Here is a 22326-nt window from a genome sequence, read left to right as displayed (position 1 = left end):
GTATTATCCTGTACTGTGACATCACTGTGTGTATTATCCTGTATTGTGACATCACTGTGTGTATTATCCTGTACTGTGACATCACTGTGTGTATTATCTCTGTACTGTGACATCACTGTGTGTATTATCCTGTACTGTGACATCACTGTGTGTATTATCTCTGTACTGTGACATCACTGTGTGTATTATCTCTGTACTGTGACATCACTGTGTGTATTATCCCTGTACTGTGACATCACTGTGTGTATTATCTCTGTACTGTGACATCACTGTGTGTATTATCCTGTACTGTGACATCACTGTGTGTATTATCTCTGTACTGTGACATCACTGTGTGTATTATCTCTGTACTGTGACATCACTGTGTGTATTATCTCTGTACTGTGACATCACTGTGTGTATTATCTCTGTACTGTGACATCACTGTGTGTATTATCCTGTACTGTGACATCACTGTGTGTATTATCCCTGTACTGTGACATCACTGTGTGTATTATCTCTGTACTGTGACATCACTGTGTGTATTATCTCTGTACTGTGACATCACTGTGTGTATTATCCTGTACTGTGACATCGCTGTGTGTATTATCCTGTACTGTGACATCACTGTGTGTATTATCCATGTACTGTGACATCGCTGTGTGTATTATCCTGTACTGTGACATCACTGTGTGTATTATCTCTGTACTGTGACATCACTGTGTGTATTATCCCTGTACTGTGACATCACTGTGTGTATTATCCCTGTACTGTGACATCACTGTGTGTATTATCTCTGTACTGTGACACAGGACTTGCATATTGTTGAGGTCCATCTGCTCAGACACTATTCACACCATGTTTAGGGTCGGGTCCAAAACATATCTTATGTGAAAAATACTTATTTTATATTTTTAGCTCACATGTACATAAGTGTATTAGCAAACAGTATATATAATATTATGACATACAGTTATATACGGTATATATATATATTTTTGCAGGGGGGAATTGTGTGAAAATAAACCCTCCAATGATCCTAATGTGGTGTAGATAATGCCTGAGTTCCAGCTATTGCTTTTGGTCACACCAGACAACATTTTCCCGTCTAATAACATCATCAGACCCCCACGGACACATCACTTGAAGAAATAGAAGATCAGCCATGTTGGACTTATTTTCAGGCCAGTCCTATTATTTTTCTCTTCCATGTGCAGTATTGGAGGAGTCTCGCCGCCGTTCACCGGATACTATGCTATTTTACCTAATACCCCCTGTATGTTCATCTAGACAGCTCAGGAGGAGTAAGGGCCAGCCGAACAGTACTAGGTGGCTCAGATACCCTACATATGGCTTGTACATAGTATCACATCATTTGCACAGTTTATGTTCCTTATATATAACATACGCTGCGGTCGCCCAGACACTACACAATGAAACCAGCCAACATTTACTTACCACAGAGGACGTGCGACGACCAGAAAACGTCTGTCACCAAACAGCACCCAAGAAACGCAGCTATTGTTACCGAAGCCGGAGGTTTCCTGCCCATCCGAGCGTTCACTCCATTTATAGGAGAGCAACCCTATCTGAGGCGCTATTGTACGAGGGATGTAATGAGGCTGTAATTACCCCATTAATAATGGAGAACTCGATCACTTTGCTCAGGCCTGCCTTACATTAGTGGTACAATATGTATATATGTAATAAAATGTGCATACGGCATTAATAAGATCCCACAGGTGTCACAGCGTCATCTAAGGAGGATCAGATCCTGCAAGATGGACATAACAAGGAAGACGCAGGACATTAAAGGGGGGATCTGCTTTCTTATTTCTGCAATTCACCCTGACATGTTGGGTATCAGCTCCTGGGCCAAATCCTGACAGATGTCACCTATTCTTACCTAACCAGTGCTTGGCGTTTATCACGATTTCTGCAGTTTTGTTTGTCCTCCTGCTTTTTGAGGACTGGCCATAGGTTCTCAATGGGATGGAGACCTCAGGAGTTTCCTGGCCATGGACCCGAAATTATAATATTTTGTTCACTAAACCACTATTTGTATTTTATAATAAAAAAAAAAAAGCACAGAAAGGTAATATGGAATATAGACAGGGGCATAACATAATCTCGTGGAGCCCTGTGCAAAATCTGTACCGGGACAACCAACTATAATGCGTCATCTATAGACTCTTCATATAGTAAATGGACACCCTACGGCCCCCTAAAGCTCCTGGGCCAGCAAGTTCCACCCCTGACTATGGGCACATCATCCTAGGGCAGCAGTGGGGGGCTATGGTCTGAGAACAGCTCGGGTTGTGTGGTCTATTCCGCCACAGTATGGGCCGTACAAGGGAGGAAAGAAAGACCACAATTTTGCATTTCAACTTACTCACTCATTTGTTCCTATAGGAAATGAACGTCCTCCATGGGGGTCTAATAATGATGTATTCCTCTCTCCCAACTGAAACAAACATGCACACTCAGAACAGCCGAGCTTGCATGTTTATGGTGGAAATGGCACCGATGGCTGAATGAGTCTTGGTTTTTGACATCTCAAGAGGGCTTTGGGTTTTCTTGCTATGAAGAATCAGGGTAGACAATATACACATGTGTGCTTGGGTGTCTCCTGCTCTCGTCTGTCACAGGACCAGAACAACAGACATGTGGACCCCTAAAACAGCAAAAACCAACAGTGGCCGACAGACCCCATTCACTGTAATGGAGTTTGTGGGTGTCTGTTGCTTTAAATTGCCGAAGACTTGCATTTTTAGCAGTCACTGTAAATGGAGATTGTGATGCAGATGTGAACCCGGCATTAGCGGCACAAATTGCAGAAGTCTTAGACTTTCTTGGGATTTCATAAGTCCATAAAATCTGCCAAGATTACAGTTTTTACTTCTCCAATATCTCAGACATATGATGTTCTGTGGTCTTGCAGCAGCAGTGAGGATACAGCCTTCCCTGCATTGTTACGTATGTCGGCTGGACATGAAGCAAGTTGTCTTGGAGCCGGGGTGGAATTGTTTAGGGCAGGGGTAGGGAACGTACGGCTCTCCAGCTGTTGCAAAACTACAACTCCCAGCATGCATACTTGCTCTGCTGTTCTTGGAACTCCCATGGAAGTGAATGGAGCATGTTGGGAGTTGCAGTTTCACAGCAGCTGGAGAGCCGAAGGTTCCCTATCCCTGGTTTAGGGTGTCGACTGTAAAGGTTACCCCCCCCCCATACTTTATTATGTAAGTATCAGAACATATACTATATGGAGTAAAGTACTGGAACACCTATGGGAGCTCGTCTGACGACTCGTTCTAAATCTACAGACATTAATATGGAGTTGTTCCCCCGTTTACAGCAAAACTAGCGTCCACTTATCTGGGAAGGGATTGTACAGAGAGTGACTGTGGGAATTTGTGCCCATTCATCCAGAAGTGTATTTGTGAGGTCAGACATTATGCTGAATGAAAAGACCCGGCTCACAACCTGTGTATTACTAAAGGTGTTGGGTAGGGTTGGGGTCAGGGGCGCAGGGGGTGTGCACCAGTCAAGCTCTTTCACCTTTATGGGCCTTGAAACAGGAAAAGGTCTTTACAAAAATGTTCCCACAAAGGTGGAGGCATACAACTGTCCAATAAGTCTCAGTCTGCTGAAACATTAAGAATTCCCTTCATTGGGTCTACGGGGTCTAGACCAACCCCAGAAACACAATCCTGTCACATTAACCCTCCTTCACTAAACTTTACAGCTGGCACAATACAGTCAGGCAGGGAATGTTCTCCTGGCCTTCCCCGAACCCAGGCCCTGATATTAGAACTAGCATTTCCCGCGACTTCATCTGCAGTGCCCCCCACCCCCCGATGCACTCCCTCCCTTCAACAGCTCGCCCCCCCTACCACTGTGCTGTGCAGTATATGCAGGTGTGGTCTGGCAACCCCCAAGCACCCTCGCAGTACCGTGAGTCCCTGGACCCATTCCTCGCTCTTTGGTCCCTCCTGCGTGCCCCCCATTTACCCACCCCGACCTGGGACACCCTGCTTCCCACCCCAAATGGTCGCCACTTTGGGCCCCCCTCTTCTTACCCACTGCCCCCCACTCATGACACCCATCCCCTCCTCCCCAAACTTCCCTGCCGTGTGCACCCCCATCCCAAGGACCTCTGCCTCTACAGCACGGCCACTCGCTCCGGACGGTCCAGAGCTTGCAGCGGGAGGCATGTGCTACAGCATGTACAGCGTCCTCAGCACTGCTCACACAATGCCGCGGGCCTATCAGAAAGTGTCTGAAGCAGAGCGGATGATGTCATCTCGGCTCCATTAGCCTTGCGGAACGGAGAATTCTGGGTTTGCAGTGATGTTGTGTGGGAATTTAGCGGCTAAATATGTAGCCTATGTATCTTCCCAGGTTCCAAGGTATGCGTGTTGCAAATTTGAGCAGAATCCCTGCAGCCATTTTTGAGTGATTGAGGAACAAACATCCAAACACACAAAGTTTAGTAGGAAGGATTAGTAGGATAGGATAAGATAGGATAGGATCTCATAGATAGAGGTGAGCTTTGTGACTCCACAGGACACGTTTCCACTCTGACGCCTGCCATTGGGTTCTGTGATGTAAGACTTGCAGATGCTCAGCCATGGAAACTTAGGGGAAGTTCACACGGGGTTTTTGGTTAGAGGCCGTATTCACCGCAAAATCCTGACCAAAAAGACAGCAATCAATGAAACCAATGGGAGCCGGTCAGTTCTTTTCTCTGGAGCCGTTTGTTCCCAGAAAAAAAGCAGCGAGCTGTTCATTCTTCAGATATTACACTGAACTAGCCCATGGCCGTGTATATACGTAAAGAGACGCAAACCGCCATAAACCTTACATAGACTTCTAGTTCTGCCACAAACAAATATATCACCCAGCTTTCCCAGGCACCAAATTATTTTGCAGTACAGAAAGTGCAGATATTCCAGGCAAGAGTCTAGGAAAGCTGGGTGATAACTTCTGTGGGCACCGCCATAATGGTTGTCACCCAACGTTCCATACTATAACTGAGGGTACGTTCACATCTGCAGAAAACTCTGTCACAGTTTCTGCCTGAAATCTGTGGACGACAAAGTCCTGCATGTATGACTATATCCTCCGTACGGCTATATCTCCTCCGTACCGCTATATATCCTCCGTACGCCTATATATCCTCCGTACGGCTATATCTCCTCCGTACCGCTATATATCCTCCGTACCGCTATATATCCTCCGTACCGCTATATATCCTCCGTACCGCTATATATCCTCCGTACCGCTATATATCCTCCGTACCGCTATATATCCTCCGTACCGCTATATATCCTCCGTACCGCTATATATCCTCCGTACGACTATATATCCTCCGTACGGCTATATCTCCTCCGTACGGCTATATCTCCTCCGTACCGCTATCTCCTCCGTACCGCTATCTCCTCCGTACCGCTATCTCCTCCGTACCGCTATCTCCTCCGTACCGCTATCTCCTCCGTACCGCTATCTCCTCCGTACCGCTATCTCCTCCGTACCGCTATATCTCCTCCGTACCGCTATCTCCTCCGTACCGCTATCTCCTCCGTACCGCTATCTCCTCCGTACCGCTATCTCCTCCGTACCGCTATCTCCTCCGTACCGCTATCTCCTCCATACCGCTATCTCCTCCGTACGGCTATATCTCCTCCATACCGCTATCTCCTCCGTACCGCTATCTCCTCCGTACCGCTATCTCCTCCGTATGGCTATATCTCCTCCGTACCGCTATCTCCTCCGTATGGCTATATCCTCTGTGTGACTATATCTCCTCCGTACGGCTATATCTCCTCCGTACCGCTATCTCCTCCGTACCGCTATCTCCTCCGTACCGCTATCTCCTCCGTATGGCTATATCCTCTGTGTGACTATCGCCTCCTCCGCTTTGGGTTTATAAACAACAGACACCATTATAGACAATGGCGTCCGTCAGGCAGCAGAGGTATACGATATTTTAGCGGTCTATCTGTCTGTTGTTCTGGTTCTGCAATAGACCAGGACAATGGACAGACAAGGGCTGATGTGAAGCCTAAGAGTCACCACATAGGGGGTAATGGAGAGAAGTTACTTAGAGGGGATTCTCCAGAGACTTCTTGTAGCTGAGGTGTAATATGGAGGATACAATCACTGCACTATACACTGTATAACCAGTCACACGGTATACACAGAGCACAGACATGGCTCCTACCTCCCCTCCAGGTACCCGGGGCTCCCCCGGTGCAGCACACAGCAGACGCTCCGGTTCTCAGCGGTCCCGCCTCTCACTCTACAGCGGTGTCGGGCGGCGGGCTCAGGCCTCACGCCGTCTCCTAGCAACCCGGCAGCCTCCTCTGTACATGGAGGACTGGAGGCTGCGGGGGGCGCTCGAGCTCCTGAATAATGTGGTGACCGACAAATGTGCGGGGACTGGGGCCGGTATACAGGGCAGTACGGCGGGGACTGGGGCCGGTATACAGGGCAGTACGGCGGGGACTGGGGCCGGTATACAGGGCAGTACGGCGGGGACTGGGGCCGGTATACAGGGCAGTACGGCGGGGACTGGGGCCGGTATACAGGGCAGTACGGCGGGGACTGGGGCCGGTATACAGGGCAGTACGGCGGGGACTGGGGCCGGTATACAGGGCAGTACGGCGGGGACTGGGGCCGGTATACAGGGCAGTACGGCGGGGACTGGGGCCGGTATACAGGGCAGTACGGCGGGGACTGGGGCCGGTATACACGGCAGTACGGCGGGGACTGGGGCCGGTATACAGGGCAGTACGGCGGGGACTGGGGCCGGTATACAGGGCAGTACGGCGGGGACTGGGGCCGGTATACAGGGCAGTACGGCGGGGACTGGGGCCGGTATACAGGGCAGTACGGCGGGGACTGGGGCCGGTATACAGGGCAGTACGGCGGGGACTGGGGCCGGTATACACGGCAGTACGGCCGGGCAGTGGGGGGACTGGGGCCGGTATACAGGGCAGTACGGCGGGGACTGGGGCCGGTATACAGGGCAGTACGGCCGGGCAGTGGGGGGACTGGGGCCGGTATACAGGGCAGTACGGCGGGGACTGGGGCCGGTATACAAGGCAGTACGGCGGGGACTGGGGCCGGTATACAAGGCAGTACGGCGGGGACTGGGGCCGGTATACAGGGCAGTACGGCCGGGCAGTGGGGGGACTGGGGCCGGTATACAGGGCAGTACGGCGGGGACTGGGGCCGGTATACAAGGCAGTACGGCCGGGCAGTGGGGGGACTGGGGCCGGTATACAGGGCAGTACGGCGGGGACTGGGGCCGGTATACAAGGCAGTACGGCGGGGACTGGGGCCGGTATACAAGGCAGTACGGCGGGGACTGGGGCCGGTATACAGGGCAGTACAGCGGGGACTGGGGCCGGTATACACGGCAGTACGGCGGGGACTGGGGCCGGTATACACGGCAGTACGGCGGGGACTGGGGCCGGTATACACGGCAGTACGGCGGGGACTGGGGCTGGTATACACGGCAGTACGGCCGGGGACTGGGGCCGGTATACAGGGCAGTACGGCGGGGACTGGGGGGACTGGGGCCGGTATACACGGCAGTACGGCGGGGACTGGGGGGACTGGGGCCGGTATACAGGGCAGTACGGCGGGGGACTGGGGCCGGTATACAGGGCAGTACGGCCGGGGACTGGGGCCGGTATACACGGCAGTACGGCGGGGACTGGGGGGGGACTGGGGCCGGTATACAGGGCAGTACGGCGGGGACTGGGGCCGGTATACAGGGCAGTACGGCCGGGGACTGGGGCCGGTATACAGGGCAGTACGGCGGGGACTGGGGGGGGACTGGGGCCGGTATGCAGGGCAGTACGGCGGGGACTGGGGCCGGTATACACGGCAGTACGGCGGGGACTGGGGCCGGTATACAGGGCAGTACGGCGGGGACTGGGGCCGGTATACACGGCAGTACGGCCGGGGACTGGGGCCGGTATACACGGCAGTACGGCGGGGACTGGGGCCGGTATACAGGGCAGTACGGCGGGGACTGGGGGGACTGGGGCCGGTATACACGGCAGTACGGCGGGGACTGGGGGGACTGGGGCCGGTATACAGGGCAGTACGGCGGGGGACTGGGGCCGGTATACAGGGCAGTACGGCCGGGGACTGGGGCCGGTATACACGGCAGTACGGCGGGGACTGGGGCCGGTATACAGGGCAGTACGGCGGGGACTGGGGCCGGTATACAGGGCAGTACGGCGGGGACTGGGGCCGGTATACACGGCAGTACGGCCGGGGACTGGGGCCGGTATACAGGGCAGTACGGCGGGGACTGGGGCCGGTATACAGGGCAGTACGGCGGGGACTGGGGGGACTGGGGCCGGTATACACGGCAGTACGGCGGGGACTGGGGGGACTGGGGCCGGTATACAGGGCAGTACGGCGGGGGACTGGGGCCGGTATACAGGGCAGTACGGCCGGGGACTGGGGCCGGTATACACGGCAGTACGGGGGGGACTGGGGCCGGTATACAGGGCAGTACGGCGGGGACTGGGGCCGGTATACAGGGCAGTACGGCCGGGGACTGGGGCCGGTATACAGGGCAGTACGGCGGGGACTGGGGCCGGTATACAGGGCAGTACGGCGGGGACTGGGGCCGGTATACACGGCAGTACGGCGGGGACTGGGGCCGGTATACAGGGCAGTACGGCGGGGACTGGGGCCGGTATACACGGCAGTACGGCCGGGGACTGGGGCCGGTATACACGGCAGTACGGCGGGGACTGGGGCCGGTATACAGGGCAGTACGGCGGGGACTGGGGGGACTGGGGCCGGTATACACGGCAGTACGGCGGGGACTGGGGGGACTGGGGCCGGTATACAGGGCAGTACGGCGGGGGACTGGGGCCGGTATACAGGGCAGTACGGCCGGGGACTGGGGCCGGTATACACGGCAGTACGGCGGGGACTGGGGCCGGTATACAGGGCAGTACGGCGGGGACTGGGGCCGGTATACACGGCAGTACGGCCGGGGACTGGGGCCGGTATACAGGGCAGTACGGCGGGGACTGGGGCCGGTATACAGGGCAGTACGGCGGGGACTGGGGCCGGTATACACGGCAGTACGGCGGGGACTGGGGGGACTGGGGCCGGTATACAGGGCAGTACGGCGGGGGACTGGGGCCGGTATACAGGGCAGTACGGCCGGGGACTGGGGCCGGTATACACGGCAGTACGGCGGGGACTGGGGGCGGTATACAGGGCAGTACGGCCGGGGACTGGGGCCGGTATACACGGCAGTACGGCGGGGACTGGGGGGGGACTGGGGCCGGTATACAGGGCAGTACGGCGGGGACTGGGGCCGGTATACAGGGCAGTACGGCCGGGGACTGGGGCCGGTATACAGGGCAGTACGGCGGGGACTGGGGGGGGACTGGGGCCGGTATACAGGGCAGTACGGCAGGGACTGGGGCCGGTATACAGGGCAGTACGGCCGGGACTGGGGCCGGTATACACTGCAGTACGGCGGGGACTGGGGCCGGTATACACGGCAGTACGGCGGGGACTGGGGCCGGTATACAGGGCAGTACGGCCGGGCAGTGGGGGGACTGGGGCCGGTATACAGGGCAGTACGGCGGGGACTGGGGCCGGTATACAGGGCAGTACGGCCGGGACTGGGGCCGGTATACACTGCAGTACGGCGGGGACTGGGGCCGGTATACAGGGCAGTACGGCCGGGACTGGGGCCGGTATACACTGCAGTACGGCGGGGACTGGGGCCGGTATACACGGCAGTACGGCGGGGACTGGGGCCGGTATACAGGGCAGTACGGCCGGGCAGTGGGGGGACTGGGGCCGGTATACAGGGCAGTACGGCGGGGGACTGGGGCCGGTATACAGGGCAGTACGGCGGGGGACTGGGGCCGGTATACAGGGCAGTACGGCCGGGACTGGGGCCGGTATACACTGCAGTACGGCGGGGACTGGGGCCGGTATACAGGGCAGTACGGCCGGGCAGTGGGGGGACTGGGGCCGGTATACAGGGCAGTACAGCGGGGACTGGGGCCGGTATACACTGCAGTACGGCGGGGACTGGGGCCGGTATACAGGGCAGTACGGCGGGGGACTGGGGCCGGTATACAGGGCAGTACGGCCGGGGACTGGGGCCGGTATACACGGCAGTACGGCCGGGGACTGGGGCTGGTATACAGGGCAGTACGGCCGGGGACTGGGGCCGGTATACACGGCAGTACAGCCGGGGACTGGGGCCGGTATACAGGGCAGTACGGCCGGGCAGTGGGGGGACTGGGGCCGGTATACACTGCAGTACGGCGGGGACTGGGGCCGGTATACAGGGCAGTACGGCGGGGACTGGGGCCGGTATACAGGGCAGTACGGCCGGGGACTGGGGCCGGTATACAGGGCAGTACGGCCGGGGACTGGGGCCGGTATACACGGCAGTACGGCCGGGGACTGGGACCGGTATACAGGGCAGTACGGCGGGGACTGGGGCCGGTATACAGGGCAGTACGGCGGGGGACTGGGGCCGGTATACACGGCAGTACGGCGGGGGACTGGGGCCGGTATACACGGCAGTACGGCCGGGGACTGGGGCCGGTATACAGGGCAGTACGGCCGGGCAGTGGGGGGACTGGGGCCGGTATACAGGGCAGTACGGCCGGGCAGTGGGGGGACTGGGGCCGGTATACAGGGCAGTACGGCGGGGACTGGGGCCGGTATACAGGGCAGTACGGCGGGGACTGGGGCCGGTATACAGGGCAGTGGGGGGACTGGGGCCGGTATACAGGGCAGTACGGCCGGGCAGTGGGGGGACTGGGGCCGGTATACAGGGCAGTACGGCGGGGACTGGGGCCGGTATACACTGCAGTACGGCGGGGACTGGGGCCGGTATACAGGGCAGTACGGCGGGGACTGGGGCCGGTATACAGGGCAGTACGGCCGGGCAGTGGGGGGACTGGGGCCGGTATACAGGGCAGTACGGCGGGGACTGGGGCCGGTATACAGGGCAGTACGGCCGGGCAGTGGGGGGACTGGGGCCGGTATACAGGGCAGTACGGCGGGGACTGGGGCCGGTATACACTGCAGTACGGCGGGGACTGGGGCCGGTATACAGGGCAGTACGGCGGGGACTGGGGCCGGTATACAGGGCAGTACGGCGGGGGACTGGGGCCGGTATACAGGGCAGTACGGCCGGGGACTGGGGCCGGTATACACGGCAGTACGGCCGGGGACTGGGGCCGGTATACAGGGCAGTACGGCCGGGGACTGGGGCCGGTATACAGGGCAGTACAGCCGGGGACTGGGGCCGGTATACAGGGCAGTACAGCCGGGCAGTGGGGGGGACTGGGGCCGGTATACACTGCAGTACGGCGGGGACTGGGGCCGGTATACAGGGCAGTACAGCCGGGGACTGGGGCCGGTATACAGGGCAGTACGGCGGGGACTTGGGCCGGTATACAGGGCAGTACGGCCGGGGACTGGGGCTGGTATACAGGGCAGTACGGCCGGGGACTGGGGCCGGTATACACGGCAGTACGGCCGGGGACTGGGGCCGGTATACAGGGCAGTACGGCGGGGACTGGGGCCGGTATACAGGGCAGTACGGCCGGGGACTGGGGCCAGTATACAGGGCAGTACGGCCGGGGACTGGGGCCGGTATACAGGGCAGTACGGCCGGGGACTGGGGCCGGTATACACGGCAGTACGGCGGGGACTGGGGCCGGTATACACGGCAGTACGGCGGGGACTGGGGCCGGTATACAGGGCAGTACGGCGGGGACTGGGGCCGGTATACACGGCAGTACAGCCGGGGACTGGGGCCGGTATACAGGGCAGTACGGCCGGGGACTGGGGCCGGTATACACGGCAGTACGGCCGGGGACTGGGGCCGGTATACAGGGCAGTACGGCCGGGGACTGGGGCCGGTATACAGGGCAGTACGGCCGGGGACTGGGGCCGGTATACACGGCAGTACGGCGGGGACTGGGGCCGGTATACACGGCAGTACGGCCGGGGACTGGGGCCGGTATACACGGCAGTACGGCGGGGACTGGGGCCGGTATACAGGGCAGTACGGCCGGGGACTGGGGCCGGTATACAGGGCAGTACGGCCGGGGACTGGGGCCGGTATACAGGGCAGTACGGCCGGGGACTGGGGCCGGTATACAGGGCAGTACGGCGGGGACTGGGGCCGGTATACAGGGCAGTACGGCCGGGGACTGGGGCCGGTATACATGGCAGTACGGCGGGGACTGGGGCCGGTATACACGGCAGTACGGCGGGGACTGGGGCCGGTATACACGGCAGTACGGCCGGGGACTGGGGCCGGTATACACGGCAGTGGGGCCGGTATACAGGGCAGTACGGCTGGGGACTGGGGCCGGTATACACGGCAGTACGGCGGGGACTGGGGCCGGTGTACACGGCAGTACGGCTGGGGACTGGGGCCGGTATACACGGCAGTACGGCGGGGACTGGGGCCGGTATACACGGCAGTACGGCCGGGCACTAGGGGGACCGGGGCCGGTATACACGGCAGTACGGCCGGGCACTAGGGGGACCGGGGCCGGTATACACGGCAGTACGGCCGGGCACTAGGGGGACCGGGGCCGGTATACACGGCAGTACGACTGGGGACGGTATACACGGCAGTACGGCCGGGGACTGGGGCCGGTATACACGGCAGTACGGCCGGGCACTAGGGGGACTGGGGACGGTATACACGGCAGTACGGCCGGGGACTGGGGCCGGTATACACGGCAGTACGGCTGGGCACTAGGGGGACTGGGGCCGGTATACACGGCAGTACGGCCGGGCACTAGGGGGACGGTATACACGGCAGTACGGCCGGGGACTGGGGCCGGTATACACGGCAGTACGGCCGGGACTGGGGCCGGTATACACGGCAGTACGGCCGGGCACTAGGGGGGCCGGTATACACGGCAGTACGGCGGGGACTGGGGCCGGTATACACGGCAGTACTGGGGGGGACTGGGGCTGGTATACACGGCAGTACTGGGGGGGACTGGGGCCGGTATACACAGCAGTACGGCCGGGGACTGGGGCCGGTATACACGGAAGTACGGCCGGGGACTGGGGCCGGTATACACGGCAGTACGGCGGGGACTGAGGCCGGTATACACAGCAGTACGGCCGGGGACTGGGGCCGGTATACACGGAAGTACAGCCGGGGACTGGGGCCGGTATACACGGAAGTACAACCGGGGACTGGGGCCGGTATACACGGCAGTACGGCGGGGACTGGGGCCGGTATACACGGCAGTACGGCGGGGACTGGGGCCGGTATACACGGCAGTACGGCGGGGACTGGGGCCGGTATACATGGCAGTACGGCCGGGGACTGGGGCCGGTATACACGGCAGTATATAAGCCGCCATAGCCCGGCAATGTGTTGTCAGCCTCCATGGAGCAGTATACACTATATACACAGCCAGGCTGTACAGAAAAGAGCGACCACTCCTAATAAAGTGACCCCAGTACCCGCTGTACCAGGCCCAAGGCCCAGCATGTGGAGGGAATCATGTCCAGAGCACACAGCTTAGGGACTGTTCACACTGAGGAATTTGCTTCTGATCTTGAGGCAGATGTCAGGCTCCTATTGTTGTCAATGGCGCTGAAAATGGCGTCACCTCAATCTCACCACAGATTCTGCGGCTGATTCGCTTTCCGTTCTACGTTGAAGAGGAATCAGACACTGAAGATCACCTCCATGAGAACCTAGCCAAAATCTCTTAAAGGGATCCTATCATTTAAACTCATTTTTTTCTGCCTATCACATAGGAATAGCCTTAAGAAAGGCGATTCTTCTCCTACCTTTAGCTGTCTTCTCCGCGCCGCCATTCGGTTAAAATCCTGTTTTTTGCCAGTATGCAAATGAGTTTTCTCGCAGCACTGGGGGCGTCCCTAATGCTGCGAAAGAAATCTCCAGCGCCGCCTCATCTTCTTCAGGAACGGGATCTCTTTGCGTCTTCTGGCGGTGGCTTCAAACTTTTAGGCCGCAAAGAAGATCTGTTCCTGAAGAAGATGGAGGCGGCGTTGCAGAGTTCTCTGACAACATTTGGGACACCCCCAGTGCTGCGACAGAACTCATTTGCATACTGACGGAAAACGGATTATATATCGAACGGCGGCGCGGAGAAGACATCTAAAGGTTGGAGAAGAATAGGCTTTCTTAAGGCTATTCCTACGTAGTAGTGAAAAAATTCAGTTTTAATGATAGGATCCCCTTAATAAAATAAATGGGGACAAGGGTGTAGCTATATGGGGTGCAGAGGCAGCCATCACTACCGGGCCCAATGGTCTCTCTATAATGGGGGTAGGCAGCCTTACTTGTACAGGATATTAGGCAGCCTTACTTGTACAGGATATTAGCCTTATATCATACACGCCAGTATTACAGCCCTGTGTCGCTCCCTTCATATGTTCACTGGATGCTGTTAATAAAAACCTGACAAAACAGTGCGCCATGCTGCTGTCCTTAGTGTGGTAATATGGCGTCCATCCCCATGATACATCGCAGCCCTCCATCTCTTACACAGTACTACTGTACACTAGACATGGGTATGGAATGAAGGGGATGCTGCAGTGCTGGAAGAGTCATGAAGAGGCTGTGCAGGCTGTGGCAATCCTATGTACGGAAAGATGTGGGTGTAGGCTCCTGGCTACAGCAAAATATATTTGACATAAGGCTGGTGTTGGCTGTATCCATAAAAAAATCACCTGTTGGATCTGTATACACACTGGGCTGGGAGGAAGCAAGTAGAGGTAACGCCAGCAAGGGTGAACTCCACTGAGAACGGCCAGACAGGGAGGCTGGAGGTTATTTTGCAGGGCTCTAATTTGGCAGTGCTCCTCCTGTTCCTCCTTGCACAAAGGCAGAGGTAGGAATGGGGCCACACGGTGGCTCAGTGGTTAGCACTGAGCCTTGCAGCGCTGGAGTCCTGGTGTTCAAAACCCACCAAGGGCAAAAGAACCACCTGCAAGGAGTTTGTATGTTCTCCCTGTGTTTGCATGGATTTACTTTCCAAAGACATACTGATAGGTAAAAAATGTACATTGTGATCTTTATGTGGGGCTGACAATCTACATTTAATTAAAAAAAAAAAAGGTGGAGGTAGCGGTCCTGCTGCTGGGCTGTTGCCCTCCTACGGCCCCCTCCACGTCCTCTGGTGTACTGGCCTGTCGCCTGGTAGCAGGTCTCGTTGCACCACAGACCACACCTCCCAACCGTCCTGGATTCCGCGGGACATTCACGAATTTGGTGTCCTGTCCCGCGGTCCCAGTCGGCAAGAGGTATGTCCCGGTTTCAACTCAGATCTGTGTCCGGAGGATGCAGATCTGAGTTGAACACATCTGCTAGCTGCTGCGCTCCGGCTAGTGGATGTGTAGGCGCAATGTGACGACGTCACATCGCGCCTACAACTCTGTGAGTGACACTATGGAGAGAGTGTCGGGGGAGCGTTGGAAGGTGAGTATAAGTGTTTACTTGTGTTAAACATTGAGGTGGAACATAATGAAGGGGGCCCATGAAACTGGGGGCAGGTGAAGGGGGGGACATGAAACTGGGGGCAGGTGAAGGGGGGGACATGAAACTGTGGGCAGAGATGGAGGGGACATGAAACTGGGGGCAGAGATGGGGGGGACATGAAACTGGGGGCAGAGATGGGGGGGACATGAAACTGGGGGCAGAGATGGGGGGGACATGAAACTGGGGGCAGAGATAGGGGGACATGAAACTGGGGGCAGAGATGGGAGATATATAATTTATGGGTGACTGTAGGAGAATTATACTGTGTGCGGGCACATGAAAAATAAATGAGAAAGGGCGGAGTCAACATAAAAGTGGGTGGAGCTAAATCTGCCATGGCACGCAGCACAAGCCGCACATTTTGTCCCTCTTTCGGTTCTTCAAAAGTTGGAAGGTATGCCTCAGACTGTCCAGGAGTTGTCAGATGCTTTAGTCCAGGTCTGGGAGGAGATCCCTCAGGAGACCATCCACAACCTCATCAGGAGCATGTCCAGGTGTTGTAGGGAGGTCATACAGACACGTGGAGGTCACACACACTACTCAGCCTCATCAGGAGCATGTCCAGGTGTTGTAGGGAGGTCATACAGACACGTGGAGGCCACACACACTACTCAGCCTCATCAGGAGCATGTCCAGGTGTTGTACAGAGGTCATACAGACACGTGGAGGCCACACACACTACTCAGCCTCATCAGGAGCATGTCCAGGTGTTGTAGGGAGGTCATACAGGCCCGTGGAGGTCACACACTACTCAGTCTCATCAGGAGCATGTCCAGGTGTTGTAGGGAGGTCATACAGGCCCGTGGAGGTCACACACTACTCAGTCTCATCAGGAGCATGTCCAGGTGTTGTAGGGAGGTCATACAGGTCCGGGGAGGTCACACACACTACTCAGCCTCATCAGGAGCATGTCCAGGTGTTGTAGGGAGGTCATACAGACACGTGGAGGCCGCACACACTACTCAGCCTCATCAGGAGCATGTCCAGGTGTTGCAGGGAGGTCATACAGACCCGTGGAGGTCACACACACTACTCAGCCTCATCAGGAGCATGTCCAGGTGTTGTAGGGAGGTCATACAGACCCGTGGAGGTCACACACACTACTCAGCCTTATCAGGAGCATGTCCAGGTGTTGTAGGGAGGTCATACAGGTCCGTGGAGGTCACACACTACTCAGCCTCATCAGGAGCATGTCCAGGTGTTGTAGGGAGGTCATACAGGTCCGGGGAGGTCACACACACTACTCAGTCTCATCAGGAGCATGTCCAGGTGTTGTAGGGAGGTCATACAGGTCCGGGGAGGTCACACACACTACTCAGCCTCATCAGGAGCATGTCCAGGTGTTGTAGGGAGGTTATACAGACACGTGGAGGCTACACACACTACTCAGCCTCATCAGGAGCATGTCCAGATGTTGTAGGGAGGTCATACAGGTCCGGGGAGGTCACACACACTACTCAGTCTCATCAGGAGCATGTCCAGGTGTTGTAGGGAGGTCATACAGGTCCGGGGAGGTCACACACACTACTCAGCCTCATCAGGAGCATGCCCAGGTGTTGTAGGGAGGTCATACAGGTCCGGGGAGGTCACACACACTACTCAGTCTCATCAGGAGCATGTCCAGGTGTTGTAGGGAGGTCATACAGACCCGTGGAGGTCACACACACTACTCAGCCTCATCAGGAGCATGCCCAGGTGTTGTAGGGAGGTCATACAGACCCGTGGAGGTCACACACACTACTCAGCCTAATCAGGAGCATGCCCAGGTGTTGTAGGGAGGTCATACAGACCCGTGGAGGTCACACACACTACTCAGACTCATCAGGAGCATGTCCAGGTGTTGTAGGGAGGTCATACAGACCCGTGGAGGTCACACACACTACTCAGCCTCATCAGGAGCATGTCCAGGTGTTGTAGGGAGGTCATACAGACACGTGGAGGCCACACACACTACTCAGCCTCATCAGGAGCATGCCCAGGTGTTGTAGGGAGGTCATACAGGCCCGGGGAGGTCACACACACTACTCAGCCTCATCAGGAGCATGTCCAGGTGTTGTAAGGAGGTCATATAGGCACGTGGAGGCCACACACACTACTCAGCCTCATCAGGAGCATGTCCAGGTGTTGTAGGGAGGTCATACAGACACATGGAGGTCACACACACTACTCAGCCTCATCAGGAGCATGTCCAGGTGTTGTAGGGAGGTCATACAGGCCCGTGGAGGTCACACACACTACTCAGCCTCATCAGGAGCATGTCCTGGTGTTGTAGGGAGGTCATACAGGCCCGTGGAGGTCGCACACACTACTCAGCCCCATCAGGAGCATGCCCAGGTGTTGTAGGGAGGTCATACAGACACGTGGAGGTCACACACACTACTCAGCCCCATCAGGAGCATGCCCAGGTGTTGTAGGGAGGTCATACAGGCCCGGGGAGGTCACACACACTACTCAGTCTCATCAGGAGCATGTCCAGGTGTTGTAGGGAGGTCATACAGACACGTGGAGGTCACACACTACTCAGCCTCATCAGGAGCATGTCCAGGTGTTGTAGGGAGGTCATACAGACACGTGGAGGCCACACACACTACTCAGCCTCATCAGGAGCATGTCCAGGTGTTGTAGGGAGGTCATACAGACACGTGGAGGTCACACACACTACTCAGCCTCATCAGGAGCATGTCCAGGTGTTGTAGGGAGGTCATACAGGTCCGGGGAGGTCACACACACTACTCAGCCTCATCAGGAGCATGTCCAGGTGTTGTAGGGAGGTCATACAGGCACGTGGAGGTCACACACACTACTCAGCCTCATCAGGAGCATGTCCAGGTGTTGTAGGGAGGTCATACAGGCACGTGGAGGTCACACACACTACTCAGCCTCATCAGGAGCATGTCCAGGTGTTGTAGGGAGGTCATACAGGTCCGGGGAGGTCACACACACTACTCAGCCTCATCAGGAGCATGTCCAGGTGTTGTAGGGAGGTCATACAGACCCGTGGAGGTCACACACACTACTCAGCCTCATCAGGAGCATGTCCAGGTGTTGTAGGGAGGTCATACAGGTCCGGGGAGGTCACACACACTACTCAGCCTCATCAGGAGCATGTCCAGGTGTTGTAGGGAGGTCACACAGACCCGTGGAGGTCACACATACTACTCAGCCTCATCAGGAGCATGTCCAGGTGTTGTAGGGAGGTCATACAGGTCCGGGGAGGTCACACACTACTCAGCCTCATCAGGAGCATGTCCAGGTGTTGTAGGGAGGTCATACAGACACGTGGAGGCCACACACACTACTCAGCCTCATCAGGAGCATGTCCAGGTGTTGTAGGGAGGTCATACAGACACGTGGAGGTCACACACACTACTCAGCCTCATCAGGAGCATGTCCAGGTGTTGTAGGGAGGTCATACAGGCCCGTGGAGGTCACACACACTACTCAGCCTCATCAGGAGCATGTCCAGGTGTTGTAGGGAGGTCATACAGGTCCGGGGAGGTCACACACACTACTCAGCCTCATCAGGAGTATGTCCAGGTGTTGTAGGGAGGTCATACAGGTCCGGGGAGGTCACACACACTACTCAGCCTCATCAGGAGCATGTCCAGGTGTTGTAGGGAGGTCATACAGGTCCGGGGAGGTCACACACACTACTCAGCCCCATCAGGAGCATGTCCAGGTGTTGTAGGGAGGTCATACAGGTCCGTGGAGGTCACACACTACTCAGCCTCATCAGGAGCATGTCCAGGTGTTGTAGGGAGGTCATACAGACACGTGGAGGTCACACACACTACTCAGCCTCATCAGGAGCATGTCCAGGTGTTGTAGGGAGGTCATACAGACACGTGGAGGTCACACACTACTCAGCCTCATCAGGAGCATGTCCAGGTGTTGTAGGGAGGTCATACAGACACGTGGAGGCCACACACACTACTCAGCCTCATCAGGAGCATGTCCAGGTGTTGTAGGGAGGTCATACAGACACGTGGAGGTCACACACACTACTCAGCCTCATCAGGAGCATGTCCAGGTGTTGTAGGGAGGTCATACAGGTCCGGGGAGGTCACACACACTACTCAGCCTCATGAGGAGCATGTCCAGGTGTTGTAGGGAGGTCATACAGGCACGTGGAGGTCACACACACTACTCAGCCTCATCAGGAGCATGCCCAGGTGTTGTAGGGAGGTCATACAGACACGTGGAGGTCACACACTACTCAGCCTCATCAGGAGCATGTCCAGGTGTTGTAGGGAGGTCATACAGGTCCGGGGAGGTCACACACACTACTCAGCCTCATCAGGAGCATGTCCAGGTGTTGTAGGGAGGTCATACAGACCCGTGGAGGTCACACACACTACTCAGCCTCATCAGGAGCATGTCCAGGTGTTGTAGGGAGGTCATACAGACCCGTGGAGGTCACACATACTACTCAGCCTCATCAGGAGCATGTCCAGGTGTTGTAGGGAGGTCATACAGACACGTGGAGGTCACACACACTACTCAGCCTCATCAGGAGCATGTCCAGGTGTTGTAGGGAGGTCATACAGGCCCGTGGAGGTCACACACACTACTCAGCCTCATCAGGAGCATGTCCAGGTGTTGTAGGGAGGTCATACAGGTCCGGGGAGGCCACACACACTACTCAGCCTCATCAGGAGCATGTCCAGGTGTTGTAGGGAGGTCATACAGGCCCGTGGAGGTCACACACACTACTCAGCCTCATCAGGAGCATGTCCAGGTGTTGTAGGGAGGTCATACAGACACGTGGAGGTCACACACACTACTCAGCCTCATCAGGAGTATGTCCAGGTGTTGTAGGGAGGTCATACAGGTCCGGGGAGGTCACACACACTACTCAGCCTCATCAGGAGCATGTCCAGGTGTTGTAGGGAGGTCATACAGGTCCGGGGAGGTCACACACACTACTCAGCCCCATCAGGAGCATGTCCAGGTGTTGTAGGGAGGTCATACAGGTCCGTGGAGGTCACACACTACTCAGCCTCATCAGGAGCATGTCCAGGTGTTGTAGGGAGGTCATACAGACACGTGGAGGTCACACACACTACTCAGCCTCATCAGGAGCATGTCCAGGTGTTGTAGGGAGGTCATACAGGCCCGTGGAGGTCACACACTACTCAGCCTCATCAGGAGCATGTCCAGGTGTTGTAGGGAGGTCATACAGACACGTGGAGGCCACACACACTACTCAGCCTCATCAGGAGCATGTCCAGGTGTTGTAGGGAGGTCATACAGACACGTGGAGGTCACACACACTACTCAGCCTCATCAGGAGCATGTCCAGGTGTTGTAGGGAGGTCATACAGGTCCGGGGAGGTCACACACACTACTCAGCCTCATCAGGAGTATGTCCAGGTGTTGTAGGGAGGTCATACAGGTCCGGGGAGGTCACACACACTACTCAGCCTCATCAGGAGCATGTCCAGGTGTTGTAGGGAGGTCATACAGGTCCGGGGAGGTCACACACACTACTCAGTCTCATCAGGAGTATGTCCAGGTGTTGTAGGGAGGTCATACAGACACGTGGAGGCCACACACACTACTCAGCCCCATCAGGAGCATGTCCAGGTGTTGTAGGGAGGTCATACAGGCCCGTGGAGGCCACACACACTACTCAGCCCCATCAGGAGCATGCCCAGGTGTTGTAGGGAGGTCATACAGACCCGTGGAGGTCACACACACTACTCAGCCTCATCAGGAGCATGTCCAGGTGTTGTAGGGAGGTCATACAGGCCCGTGGAGGTCACACACACTACTCAGCCCCATCAGGAGCATGTCCAGGTGTTGTAGGGAGGTCATACAGGCCCGTGGAGGCCACACACACTACTCAGCCCCATCAGGAGCATGTCCAGGTGTTGTAGGGAGGTCATACAGGCCCGTGGAGGTCGCACACACTACTCAGCCTCATCAGGAGCATGTCCAGGTGTTGTAGGGAGGTCATACAGACACGTGGAGGTCACACACTACTCAGCCTCATCAGGAGCATGTCCAGGTGTTGTAGGGAGGTCATACAGACACGTGGAGGTCACACACACTACTCAGCCTCATCAGGAGCATGTCCAGGTGTTGTAGGGAGGTCATACAGACACGTGGAGGCCGCACACACTACTCAGCCCCATCAGGAGCATGCCCAGGTGTTGTAGGGAGGTCATACAGGCCCGTGGAGGTCACACACACTACTCAGCCCCATCAGGAGCATGCCCAGGTGTTGTAGGGAGGTCATACAGGCCCGTGGAGGTCACACACTACTCAGCCTCATCAGGAGCATGTCCAGGTGCTGTAGGGAGGTCATACAGGCCCGGGGAGGTCACACACACTACTCAGCCCCATCAGGAGTATGTCCAGGTCTTGTAGGGAGGTCATACAGACACGTGGAGGTCACACACACTACTCAGCCTCATCAGGAGCATGTCCAGGTGTTGTAGGGAGGTCATACAGGCCCGTGGAGGTCACACACACTACTCAGCGTCATCAGGAGCATGCCCAGGTGTTGTAGGGAGGTCATACAGGCCCGTGGAGGTCACACACACTACTCAGCCTCATCAGGAGCATGTCCAGATGTTGTAGGGAGGTCATACAGGCCCGTGGAGGTCACACACACTACTCAGCCTCATCAGGAGCATGTCCAGATGTTGTAGGGAGGTCATACAGGCCCGTGGAGGTCACACACACTACTCAGCCTCATCAGGAGCATGTCCAGGTGTTGTAGGGAGGTCATACAGGCCCCTGGAGGTCACACACACTACTCAGCCTCAGTGTGACAT

At 56.9% G+C, this 22326-nt stretch overlaps 2 protein-coding genes across 2 annotated transcripts in view; one reads left to right on the top strand and one right to left on the bottom strand.

Annotated features, from left to right (window-relative positions):
• The window catches only part of WDPCP (WD repeat containing planar cell polarity effector), a 224595-nt gene extending 218320 nt beyond the window's left edge, over nucleotides 1–6275 (bottom strand). The window contains exon 1 of the mRNA XM_075266977.1: nucleotides 6203–6275. The gene's annotated coding sequence lies outside the window, so the exon portion shown is untranslated. The remainder of the gene's footprint in view (nucleotides 1–6202) is intronic.
• The window catches only part of OTX1 (orthodenticle homeobox 1), a 388453-nt gene that overhangs the window by 255623 nt on the left and 110504 nt on the right, over nucleotides 1–22326 (top strand). The window lies entirely within an intron of this gene.

The sequence above is a fragment of the Leptodactylus fuscus genome, chromosome 3, assembly GCF_031893055.1.
Source record: "Leptodactylus fuscus isolate aLepFus1 chromosome 3, aLepFus1.hap2, whole genome shotgun sequence".
NCBI lineage: Eukaryota > Metazoa > Chordata > Amphibia > Anura > Leptodactylidae > Leptodactylus > Leptodactylus fuscus.
Note: the sequence above shows the minus strand (reverse complement) of the source record. Positions and strands in the feature narration are given on the sequence as shown.